The following is a 9,594-nucleotide window of genomic DNA, read 5'->3' on the forward strand; positions in this document are numbered from 1 at the left end:
ATAAATTCATAATTCTTCTGTGTTACATATTTAACTGTATTTTATTGACGCTCTGGAAATATAGCATGCATTAACTTAGAAATGTAAAGAAATTGGAAAAATAGGAAATATTTTCAGACCACAATATTAGAGAGCTGTTAAAGAAACAGTTTGACATTTTGGGAAATATACTTACCAGTTTTCTTGCCAAAAGTGAAATGAAAAGAATGATACCACTTTAATATCTGTAGGGGAGACGGGGGTTGGTTGGAATAGCTGGCCTATTTTAATGCAAACAAAAACTTAAAATCTAAATGTTTGCTTCTTGACCTGCACTCTTTACTATGATAAAACATCTTATAGTAGTTTTGCAAGTATTACGAGTAAAAAAAAAAAGGTCTGTGGACTAAATGCAACCTACTACAAAACTATGTAAGAGAGATATTTGGAATGTGTTACATCATCACAGACATGGAAATCGGTTACATTTCATATAAGATTTTAAAGTCTGTGTTTAATGACGGTAACAATTTCATTACAAAGTTAGGTAAAATGTGAGCAGGGTTGGTTACCACTCAAATTTTAGAGTTGGCTGGCACCTGTGTTAACCAGTTTTAATGGTAACATTTGTAACTGTAACTGTGTTTTAAGAGATGAAATACTATTTTGAAAGAATAAAAGCAATGTTTTTTTTTGTTAGTTAATTAGTATCATTTTGAATGGTTACTGGTAAAAATATCCCTACTAATGAATTCCTAAAATATATTTAGTTTTAAAAATGGGCTGATATTTTGTGTAGTATTCATGTTTTTATCTTTTCTGACAGTTTCTTACATTTTTTGTAACCATAGCATTTTAACATTGTTGCAACTAACCCCATAACCTGTGCAAACCAACTCATGATTGGACTTACTGGCACAAATGTACAACATGAATGTCATCATTGTGACATCATCATCTATTTTAGAAAGTATTTGTATGCATTCAAACATACTTGGCTGTGACCTTAACCTTTTATTTGCCGCTGGTTAGACATACATTATGCCAGAGCCAGAGAAACACAGCAGAGAGTGAAAAATGGGCCAACCAACCCTGTTCCCCCCAATATAAATATGAAGTTACAACCAACTGCGAAATATCTTAACGTGATGCCTTGACAAGCAAGGCAACGGCTAGCTCTGTCCAAAGGTAACAAAATCCACTTCATTGAGGTATTTTGTCCTGTGAGTCAACTCACATGACTAAAATCAACCAGAATCTTTTCCAAAATCTAACCAAGTAGTTTTGTTGCCTTAAACTTAAACACTGACCCCTCATGACTTAGTCTATCACACAACCCATCTGCCAACTCTTCGGTGTTAAGATGCAATGCAAAAGTTATTATCTTCTGCACAAGCATCAAAATATGATGACTAGAGATATGATACTGGTGCTAACTGTGTGCTAGAAAGCCATTAGGCATATTTCCCAAAATGTCAAACTCTTCCTTTAAGGTCAATGCATTAAATGTTTAAACTTCTTTGTGTTCAGGTCAGATTGGTCTCAGATTAACATGTGTCCTGCGTAATAATCTTATCTGGCAGTTCTGTTTAAAATCCCTTTTGTTGAATGCATGTTCAGACTTAATATTTGAAGAGTTTTGTTAAATTTTATTATTTAAGATGTAGGGGGGGGAAAATCCATGTTTCACACGCGCGCTTCTATTAATTTAGTTCCATCAGCTAGTTCTTGTGGATGTCACTCTCTACAGATGGCAGATTTCTCATTCGGGGAACAAAACTCTTAATTTCCATAAACGCTGAGCGAAATCTCTGCTGATTCAGCGTAAGAAAACATTTATCTTGCAACAAATTGATTCTTGATATTAATTCATGTGTTCACTCCTCAAGTGTGCCCATGATTTAAGCCTGCCTCTTTTGTATGTCCAACTTAAATTAATTAATGTCATTACTATCATTGCGGGGTCCGGCTGATTTGGTTGGTTCATCATTTACAGAACTCTCTCTCCAAATCTCATCCTCTCCAGCAACGCTGACATTTGGAGAATTCTTGATTAACATAATTAGACAACTTTGATGGGAGATTTACAAAATCCCTCTTTTCTCCCGTCCTGACTTGTTTCCATGCACGTCTCGCTATCTTCACGTTAATGCTGTGAGTCCACGGATTAGATGTGACATTTATAAGGGCATATTTAACTGAAAGATGTATAGAAAATATCCTTGGCGCATAAAGATTAAATGCAGATGAGTTGCTATTTACTGCATGTAGTGTGCAGTCTCACTGCACACACTTTTTTGACCTTTCTTCACTTTATACGTCTTGTTTTTTATGTAAGCGTGTTTATGTAAAAGCAAAAACTGAGGAAAAAGAGTGCAAAAAGAGACACAGATAGACTCTGGCATGCTGTTATTTCTCTATGAAGTAGACCACGGAGAGCTCCAGCAGTTTATTGATTTTCAGAACGGCTCTGCTCTCATTGTTATCCCAGGGTGCTGAGTGCTGTTCATTGGACACACGCAGCACCTCAGGCTGTGAAACCCCAGCTCTTGCAACAGGCCCCTTCCCCACAGCTCCACAGCCCAGCGCCCCATTCATATCCATTCATGCCCTATGTCTCTATAGCATCCGCTGAGGAGGTAGCAGGAAACCATATGGGGAATTAGGGCATCCAGGCTCATTCGCACATCTTTGAAGTGTATTGTGCGTGTAACGGAAGATGGGGAATACACTCCTTTTTCCAGATGAGAGGCCGATATTCCACTGCGTCATGTTGTGCTTTGGCGGAGGTGAAGGGTTCAGATCAACAAGGCATTTATTTCTCGACTGGCCAGGCTCATTTTGGGAGCAGCTGTGGAGGAGTTAACCCTTTAAAATCTGAGCAAGTTGCCTTCATTTCTTTCAAAAAATATGGAAAGGAGGCAATAGGCAACAAGAAATGATGCAAATATTAGCCAGATAGTGCAAAAGATCAAAGAAAAAAGAAGATCAAAAAAGAGAGGGAAACTAAAAAACAGAAAAAGACCAGTAAAAAGTGGTAAATAAAAACAAACACAATAATAATAATAATAATAGTAATAATAATGATAATGATAATATTTTTTAACCTAATTATAAATTCATCATTATACACATTTTAAATTTAGTTTCTTTGTATTTTTCCCCAGTCTGATAGATTTCTGAAGATTTTCTCTCTTTTTTTTCTAATTTTTAAGTCATTTTCTTGTCAGCTTTGACTAATGTTATGCAGTTTGAAATTTAAAGCAAAGTTGCCAATTTCCTTTTTTCCCCACATTTTTGAAAATAAAAAATTTAAAAAAATCAAACCAGATTGCTCACGTTTCAGAGGTTGAACACAGCACAAGAAAACTGATGTCAGTCCAGGTTGTGAGGGGTTAAATTAATTTGGATAAGCAGCTAGCTACTCTGACATTCAGCTTATTTACCCAGCATGCATCAGCACATGTTAACAGGAAAAAACAAAGCTGCATCACACATCCAGCTCCTCATTTTCTACATATCATGTGTGACTCAAGACAGGACAAATAGCACATCAGAGCACTTTTGTATTGTCCACTATTCAATGCAGGCCATTGGAGTGCCGTCGCCAAGTGATGTCATGGCTGCCGCTCACCTTTAGCTTGGGTTTGTCTTTAATTATTGTCAGGGAGGAACACACAGCCCAGCTCATCAACTGGATAAATATTTGACCGCTGTTCCATAAATTGGCATTGGGGTGGGGGTTTATTTTAACGACGCATCCTGTCCAAGCCAGACATCATGCGCCGAGCGATGCACAGTGAATTGGCTCTCTGCAGGTGACCACAGCTCGTCTCGGCATGTGGTAAATTAAAACTCACATTTCTGCTCAGGAAATGAGAGATTTCATACACTTCCTGAATTTGTCTTATTTAATTATAACCTATGTCAAAGCCTAATCTAGGAAGCTTAGGCAGGGCATCCAATTAATCAAGAAATAGGTATGTTTGTGGACTGTGGAGGAGTGTGCAGCGAGGTGTGTGTGTGTGAGACAAAGAGAGAATTATGAATATGGGAGCATATTTGTGTATCTCTTGCGTTCACGTGCATGTGGGTGGCTACGCGTGTCTGTTGGTAAAAATCTGATCTGCCTCAACCCGGGGGGTTTCGCTAACAGGACTCAGGGGTACGTGCTGGCACCATGTGAGAAAGCTCAAAGCAGGACACACAGGCTATGAGGCGTCATGCCTTAACAAATAAGGATCCCACTGTGATTTTAGCCAGTGTCGCTTTAGCTTGGCTTATGGTTTATGCTAATCGCAAATCTGCGAAGGATCATAGAAATCCAAACAGTCTGACATTTTTGATTATCATTCCACGCTGGACAACAAAGGCAGCAAAGGACGAAGGAGGCACAAAACTTTTTTAAGTGAGAACGTTAGCGTTTTTTGCAGCTGGGAGCTTCATTTAGTTGGTTAAAAATGCATGAAATAACATTTTAAAAAACAAGACGATTTCATTCAAACATGAAGCTGCTGCTCCTAATTCACAGTTGCAGTGATCATGAGCGTTTCTCTCTAAGTGTGCACCTGAAGGTTCAGATCACATAAGCAGCTACAAGTCGTCTCTGTCACGAACTTGTAACATTGCTTCAGTTCTCACAATAAAGCCTGATAAATCAACGCCTCTGTAAGCCTGAGTGGCACGTATGTAATGTTAAGTCGTAACTAACTCCCACCGTGTGAGATGTCACAATGTGAGATGTGTTTGTTCCACGTGTTGTGATGCTGGAGAAAGAGGTGGCTAATAAGAGGCGGATGTGGTGCTGGCTTGTGAGTGCATCAGCGTGTGAGTATTTATGTTCCTCACATCAAGTGGTCTCTGCATTTAGGCCCTAAGTTTTAAACCAGACTTCTCTGGTTTTCACATATCATCAAAACATCAGCATATGGAGGAGCAATGAGGCTGAATGACGGGTCAGACACGGTTTCTGTCTCGGTGACTTTGGCTGATTGTCAATAAAGTTAAATTAATCGCAGATGGATGTCAACTTTGATCTCATATTCTTCCAGGAGCCGGCAGAAGCCATTTTGAATCCTCTCTAAAGCTGTAGCGCAGGCGTCGTCTTCACATGTGGAATTCGCATCGCTTGGGCCAAGTTATTGTGATAACCCGCAGAGTGGACTGTTTTCAATGTCAGTATTAATCGTCAATCACCTGCTATTCTCTTTCTGTATCCGAGGGATACATATTTATGAAGTCTGGTGCTTTTGTGTGAACATTTGCAACTGATTATGTGCGCTCTTCTCACTCACAAACTTGGAGTCCAGATGTGCTGCTATACAAGCAGAAAGTTAGTCATTATTCAACTCCCTGAGTCTGCGTTCCTTGAGGAATTGGGTGTTTGTTTGCATTGAAACTCTAATCAATTGCAGTAACTGGCTCCATTCTGATTATAGAGGGATTTTTCTGTAATGAGTCCGTCAATTCACGCCCTATTCATGTTCATTTCCCATCCAGACAAAACGATTCAAACCTCTAAACACAAAGTCTGCCTCCTTTGACAGTTGGACCAATAAAAGGTTGAATGTTTTGATCAGACAGCCTCAAACGATCCTTTACTTAGAAGAAAAAAAAGGACTTACCATAATGCTATTAATCATGCGAGGGTGTCAGGGTTCAGCCGGTGTCACGGTCAGCTTCAAAAAGCCTTACTTATTAAGTTCTATTCATTCTGCGTAGACTTGTGTGTAAAAATCTTTGAAGATTTGATCAGGTACAGGTGCCGGTTCTTGCTGTTCAAAGCGACACCTCAACTCTTTTGCCTGGCCATTAAAGTAGATGCGAAGGCCAACATGGGCCAGTTTTTGCATTTCCATGAGAATCGCAGCCGGCTAAGGAATAAGCTTGTTAGAGATAATTACGGATGTTCTGTCCTGCAGCTATTTCTCCTTTTTTAGCTAAGTTTCTACCAAAAGTTTTACTCTATAACAAAAGAAAACCCAAATGTGGTTAGAGGAAGCTCGTGATGATGGGGGAGCCTCAGTAAATGATGAAGGTTCATTAGGAAACTAAACACTTGGACTTCTCAGACTCTTGTGCTCATGTTTTTATCAGAGAATTAAAGGACTATTTTTTTTTTTTTACATATATAGAATATAAAGGTCCAGTCCCATTTTATATTCACTTCACTCTTACCCCTTCCAGCTGCCCATGGACGTCATTAGATATTATTTTTATGTTGAATTTAGATTGTGAAATCTGGTGACTAGAATTCAACTTCAGGACAACATTGAATGCTAATGTCAATTTGATGTTGACGACAGATGACACTGACACATAAAAGGTTCAAAATTCACAAGTGGGGTAATTGCTGACGTATTTTATGTTGTAGAACAAAACATGAAAGTCGATTAAGCTTGACATCAAACTGAAAGCCCATAAAAAAACAAAAAAACATTGACTTCAAGACAAGGACACTGGGTGTGCAAAATGCTACCACATTTCTGCATTTTTTATCTGGGACTCGTCAGCAGCTTTGTTGACGGGACTTAAGTTAAATTTGGGGCATCATATGTCATAAAATCGACATTGACAGCATTAGCTAGGTAGCTAGTTAGCTATCGAGACACTGGTGCAAAACTAAATTAGCATTTTCTCTTATTATGCTTGTTATACAGTTGTGGGCTTCATTTGTTGCTTGTGCAACAGATTAATGGTGATTTCTTAGTTTGCAGTGTGCCTCTGAAAACAAAAAAAAAAAACTTCTTTTGAAGGGTTTTGTTGCCCTAACACTTCACTCTACTGCTCTATCCCAACAAGAATTGGTACACACCCCCTAGTTGTGAACACACCAAACAGAGAGGTAAGGGCTAAGTGGTAAGGGCATGGGGTGTATTGGGATTGGGACAAAAAGTGTTCAAGACAAGCAGCAAAGACTTACGATGCTTGGATTACTGCAGTGTGGGAGCTTGCAGTGGGAGTGTTTTTGGATGTGTGTGTGTCTGTGCCAGGGAAAGCCACAAACAGAGATGTGTGTTTGTTTGGAGCCTGTTTCCCTCCTTTCCCAGTGAAAAAGGAGGATTAGGCTTGTCGGCAGCATGTTCACCGACTGAGCTGGTGCCTCTCTTCACCACTACACACTCGAGCAATCAGGCAGGCTGCCAAACAAACAGATGAAGTCAACAGAGAGACGTTTCCTTGTGTCTTCTGAGATGTGACTGCAACAGATGCAACGCTGACACTGCCGCTTGACACAGTGTGACAGCCTACTGTGTCTACACAGCCGGCTCCACTTTGACTTATTTGGAAAGGAGGGAGGGAGGGGCGGTGAGGGGGATGACACTATGCACATGATCACACACAAGATAATGTTTGTCAGCAGCAACAGCGATGTCACTGTGTAAGAGAGACAAAGACAGACAACGGGGGTTGATTTCACGGTGCAGTCATGTTGTGTGTGCAGTCCTCAAAAGATTTCCATATGCGGGGAGGGGGGGGGGGCTTGTAGTCAGTTTTTCGAGGTGCAGGCTTTGATTTGCTCTGTGCATGATTCAATCTCCGAGGTGAACTATGGCCATTACACACTGCAAGGTCAAAATCCCATTACTTAAATGCAATTTTATCCTTGATTTTTTTTCTTACAGGCCCCATCTCTCAAATATATCTCCACATCGCCACCCAGATAGGCAGGCTGAAAGCACTGCATGCTGGTTAACAGAGTTCTTGGCTTTGAGCAGCTCTAGGGGATGGAGTGAGGGAGTGTCTGTATCCAGGTAATTACAGTCTGAGGGGGCACAGAGGTCCTCTGTGATTACACATCAGCCCTGTAATGGATTCAACACTTATAGACGGAGAGAGAGAGAGAGAGCTGCATTCCTTACCTTCCCATTGCGAAAGCAGGGGATGGGTGGGTGAGAGCGCGCAAGGTGGGGCGGGGTAGGTAGGTATATCTGCAAGATGGATTACGTGGGGTTTGCCGAGTTCAACATTGACACAGATTCATCGTAAATCATTATGCTGGGGACCCGGAGTGATTTCTGCATTAGGAGCAGAAAATGGAGTTCAGCCAGTCAATGAGGGAGGGCATATTTCACATCAATCACCTCCACACTCTCATGTTACCAGGGCTTAAATCTCACTTATACTGTTACCAATAGGGTTCAATGGCTATGATGGCAATCAGCAAGACACTGCACTAACAATACCCTACTGACTACACAGAGGACACAGCATGGGGCTCCGTCGCCATTTATTTAAAGTGAATTATATATGAATTGAAACTGGGGAAAGTAAAAGATGATGCTGGTACTAAAGAGGTTGTTTAGATTATAACTCTGGCCTACATTTATAGTTGTTTAAACTTTTAACTCATGTTTGCTAACTTTCCAGACGACTTCCTTCAGCAGTTTTGCTCTTATTATTCATAGAGATAGGATTGGCCAGGGGCCAAGATCTAACCAGCAACACTTAGATACTGGAAATTTCACTAAAGACATTCTCAGACAAAGAAATACACATATATTATCCTACAGAGTAACCATACTTTAGTTTGGGGTTAATTAGACCCCTGAGAGGTTTTACTCCCCGCTTCTTACCTACATTAAAGGGACAGTTTACCCCCCACCTGTAGTGCTATTTATCAGTATAAATTGTTTTGGTGTGAGTTGCCAAGTGTTGGAGATATCAGTTGCAGTAAATGTCGGCCTTTTCATGAATATAATGACACAAGATGGCAATCGGCTTGGGATATTCAAAATGTAAAAAAAAAAACTCTTTCCATACACCATAACTAGATTACTCATGATAATCCAGAGACCTTGTTGTGAGCAGTTTTATGTAGGAACTATTTTCTTCCTAGCGAACTACACCCAAAAACCATATCACTGCGCAGAAGGAAGTGTGTATCTACTCATGGAGGAGATGGTTTTGCTCATGAAAGCAAAAGATTTAAACATTAACAGCGTCCTTGTTTATGAGCTCAGTGGTGCTGAGCTAGATGATAAGTAGATGTACAATTCCCTCTGTGCAGTGATACAATTGGTGGGTGTAGTTCAGGAGAAAAAACATAGTTCCTACATGAAACTGTTCACGTCGAGGTCTGTGGATTATCTTGAGTAACTGCTTCATGATTTGTAGAAAGCGACATTGTTGCTGAGTTTTCAAATGTTTTTTTTTTTTTTTGGCACTTTGAGTACTGAAAGCCAGGTGCCATCGAGTTTCATCATGTACAAGAGGAGGCAGACATCTCTATGGCTGGTATCTCCAACACTCAGCAAGACAACAACAAAACAATCCAGACTGATAAATAGCACTACTGGTAAGAGGGAAAAAAAAGTATTTTTTAATTTCAGAGTAAATTGTCCCTCTAAACCTCTAATAAATAAACTGTAGGAAAACTCCTATAAAAGAAATCACAGTAGACAAGGGTGTCACACACATTTTTCTTTATGGGCCAAATACAGCCCTAATTTGAGCTCTGCTGGGCCGTACCAGTAAAAACCATTACATAACAACCTGTAAATAACAAGGCTTGAAAAAAATTCCCCTTTCTTTTAGTGTAAACAAGTACATTCTGAACATGTTTATCCATTTACAAAACAGATGATGACCAGCCTGAGATGTCTTAAGATAAAT

This window comes from Plectropomus leopardus, chromosome 22 (assembly GCF_026936395.1).
Source record: "Plectropomus leopardus strain MGB_pleo_1.0 chromosome 22, ASM2693639v1, whole genome shotgun sequence".
Classification (NCBI taxonomy): domain Eukaryota; kingdom Metazoa; phylum Chordata; class Actinopteri; order Perciformes; family Serranidae; genus Plectropomus; species Plectropomus leopardus.